A 4394-nucleotide genomic window follows, 5' to 3' on the forward strand; every position below is an offset into this window, starting at 1 on the left:
AAATCCCTGTAATCCATGCACATTCATACTTTTCCATCTTTTTAGGGACTAGAACGATATTGGCTGCCCATTCAGAATATTTAACCTCCTGCAAAAACCCAGCATCAAACTATTTCCTAACCTCTTCTTTTATTTTGAGCACTATATCAAGCCTCATTCTTCTGAGCTTCTGTTGAACTGGTTTGCAATCCTCTTTTATAGGTAGACAATGCACTACAATGTTAGCACTCAATCCGGGCATATCCTGGTATGACCATGCGAAGACATCTTTGAATTCTTGGAGTAATTCAATGAGGTCTCGTCTTGTCTTTATAGAAATCTTGGTTCCAATTTTCACCTCTTTTCCTTCTTCCAAGCTCACAATTTCTAATGATTTTTTTGTGAGGTAGGATTTGCTTTTCCTCTTGTTCTACCATCCTCAACAAGTCTAAAGTTAAACCAATATCTTTGTCACCTTCAAAGTCATGCGATCCCTCTAAACACATGTTTCGTTCAAAAGGACACTCTGAGCTCGTAGTGGTGTCATTCACGTCGTTGATACACAAGGACCTAATATGGTTACAAAAGAATGTATGAATTTATGTACCATTATTTGTGCAATGAAAGAATATATTTACTTGTATGGAAAGAATGAAAGAATATTTACTCGAAACAATTGCAAAGATGTATTTTTATTAAAATAATGATGTTTAAACATAAGCCTATTTCACAAAAGAGTTCTTGTTATTTCTAGGCTAAAACAACAAGTTTGTTCTGAATATTACTCTGAGACATTTCTAAAGACTTTAGGTATTTCTTTCGCAGTCCAATTATCTGGAACATCCCCGGGCTCGTAAGGACGAATGTTCAGCCAGCTCCTCTCTTCATTCACATGCTCATGAATGGCATTGATGTGCATATTTCCCAACGTATCCTCAATGCTTTCCTCAACCGATTTCTTTCTCTCGTGATGAATAACTCCTCCAGATACGAAAGTTTTGGCTATGTGGGGAATTATCATTGGCTCCCACTTAGCTTCCTCCCCATTTAAACGCGCCATTCTCCTTTCCTGCCTTTTTTCTATCTCCTTCCTTCTCTGTCCTCTATCTGGCTTGTATCCTAAGTCAAAGTAATCCTGCTTTTCTTTCAGCATTGGAACCTCAGTCCTCCCTTGAAGATATCTCCTTAGCCCTCTTCTGGGTAAAGCTCCTTTTCCCACCAACAATTGTAAACCCATCTCTATAGTTTTAGATAAATTTGGCACTAAAATTTTACTCCCTTCAGGAACAAATGCCGTATTTACAAACTCCAAAGATCGAAATAAGCATTCTATTGACTCGTCATTGGCCTCCATGTATGGCGTCTCATTGGAAACAGTTGTTATTATATCCTCTTCGGCTTTTATTGTCACTAGCTGACCATCTGACACTAACTTCAACATCTGATATAATGATGACGGTACTGCCCCCGCCGAATGTATCCATGGTCTTCCTAATAAACAATTATAGGAAGGTTTGATGTCCATTACAATAAAATCTACCTCATAATCTGTTTGGCCAATCAGTAGGGGTATCTCAATTCTTCCCATGACCTTCCTTTCTGTACCATCAAACGCCCTCACTACATTTTGACATGTTTTCATGTATGAACTGTCTATGGGTAGCCTGTTAAGTGTGAATAATGGCAATACGTTCAAAGCTGATCCATTGTCGATCAGTACTCCTGGCAAAATATTCGCCTTGCATCGTGTAGTGATATACAAAGCTTTGGTAGATCCCATGCCCCTAGGAGGTATTTCATCATCATTGAAAAATATGAAATTATCAGCACTGATATTATTGACCAACCGATCTAGTTTGCTGACAGAAATATCCTTGGATACATAAGTCTCATTTAGCATCTTCATTAGTGCATTTCGATGTACTTCTAAATTCAAGAGTAAGGCTAGTACAGATATGCGAGCCGGTTGTTTATGCAACTGCTCGACGACATTATATTCATTATGCTTCAGAATTTTGAGGAATTCCACAGCTTCTTCCTCCTTCACTAGCTCAACTATTTTCCCTTTCTGCTCCCCTATTATGGCCCCTTTCATAGGTTATGGTTTGGCACTCACACACTGGTCATTTGTAGTCTTTTTTCCAGGGACAGTTGTATTGCACTCGTAACTCCATGGAACCTTCCTACTGTCCTAGTAAGAAAAGGTTGCAGGTTTCTTTATTATGATTCTTGGCATCACTAGCATTCTCACTTCATCCTTTTTTGGTCGCGAGATGATGACCACAGGCTGCGCTACTCTTGGAACTTTCGAGGATTCGGATGTGCAAATACTTCCTTCCTCCCTAACTTCCTCATAAAATTTCATTGTCTTATTATCCATCAGGCCTTGAACCAGGGCTCTGAATTCAGTGCATTCCTGGATTTCATATCCCTCCTCGTGATGGAACTCACAGTAATTTTCCATCCTTTTGAAGCTTCTCTCTGAATTCAGAACAATCAATCCTCTTTTTACCATATTTCTCCGGACCCACTTCAAAGGAATTTTCACTTCTGCTATGTCTTCCTTAATTTTTCTACTCATGCTCCCACCTATCATGTTCACTCCGTTATGATTAGGTAACGGATTTTCTATACTGGGTGAATCATCCAATTTAACCACACCCATGCTTATAAGTCTTTCCACCAGCTTCTTGAACGTCGTACAATGTTCTATAGAATGCCCCTCAATTCCTGCGTGATAGTCACACTGTGCATTTGCATCGTACCACTTGGGGTGTGGAGGCTGCAGAGGTTTCAAGTGGAAAGGGGAAACCACGTGTGCATCGAATAGATTCTGATATAGCTCCATATATGTCATTGGAATTGGCATAAATTGAATCTTCTCTGTATTTTATCTTGTATCAGATATCTGCTTTGATGATCCTTGCTGGTTAACAGCCACTTTTCCCGGCTGATTCACCGTAACTGTCTTCAAATATGACCTTGTGTTGTTAACCTCGTTCTCTTTCTTCTTCGAGGCCGCCCTTTTGCTACTTTCTCCAGCATCTATTTTTCCACTTCTGATAGCATTTTCTATAATCTCGCCATTCATAACTATGTCGAAAAAACTTTTAGTAGCACTTCCTAACATATGTGTAATAAATTGTGCCTTCAATGTGTTGACGAAAAGCATTGTCATCTCGCTTTCTAGAAGAGACGGCTGGACTTGTACGACAACCTCCCTCCATCTCTGCGCGTATTGCCTAAAGCTTTCGCCTGGTTTCTTTTCCATATTCTGCAGAGTGATCCTATCAGTTACCGTGTCAGTCACATGGTTGTACTACTTTATGAACGCCTGTGCCAAATCTCTCTATGAATTAATCTAGGTACGGGTCAATCGATTGTACCACTTGGATGCTGCCCCTATGAGGCTATCCTGGAAGCAATGAATCAAGAGTTGGTCATTATTGACATAACCGGTCATTCGTCTGCAGAACATGGTAATATTAGCTTCGGGGCTACTGGTTCCATTATATTTCTCAAACTCTGGCATTTTAAATTTGTAAGGGAGAACTAAATCTGGAACCAGACTCAATTCTTTAGCATCCATCCCATAGTAGCCTTTTGCACATTTCATCGCTCTAAATTTCTCTTCCAGCCATTTGTATTTTTCCTCTAGCTTTTTTGGCAATTCATCATTCATTTTCTCCTTTCCAGCCGTCTCATCGAAATCAGGAATAGCAGGATTAACAAAGTTGGCTCCGGGGTTAGAGCCTGATCCTGCCTGGAGATTCATTAGCGTTGCAGCGTCACCCGGAGGATTAATGGTAACAAAGGACCTACGCGGGTATATCTCAACTTGTTGGGGGGTAAAGTCCGGAGGATAGACAGGTCCCTCATTGTCTCATTCTTCAATATTGAGTACAGAGCCTTTTCCTTTATCAGTTCCTTTGCTGAACCATTAAGTTAACTAAGCCATCATACTCCCTTGAGATTCCATCATTTTGTCTATCATCTTTTGCTGCTCATTCATTTGCTTTTGAAGCTGCTCCTACATTTCCTTTTGGGATTGTTCTAGTCTTTCCATCCTTTGATCCATATCCTTAGTTTTCGATTGAGTACCGTAGTGGTGTTTGGTAGGTTGGTTGGTTTCTAGATTAACTGAGGATTGATTTAAATTAATTAGAACCCCTTGATGTATTTCTTTATGCATATGAAACAATGCAATGCATGAAATGAATGCAGAAAGGCGCCAATTTTAATTGAATTCCATATAAGAAAACTTTACTAGAAATTAAATTCCTTTACATAAAGTGAATTACAAATAAGACTTTGCCCTAATACCCAGAACTCTAATATTTCTAAGTAACAAAGCTAATTCTTGCCCCCGATCCGATTCTAATTCATACTTCACACTCAGCGTGTCAGCCTGTACT

This window comes from Gossypium hirsutum, chromosome D11 (genome assembly GCF_007990345.1).
Source record: "Gossypium hirsutum isolate 1008001.06 chromosome D11, Gossypium_hirsutum_v2.1, whole genome shotgun sequence".
NCBI classification, from domain to species: domain Eukaryota; kingdom Viridiplantae; phylum Streptophyta; class Magnoliopsida; order Malvales; family Malvaceae; genus Gossypium; species Gossypium hirsutum.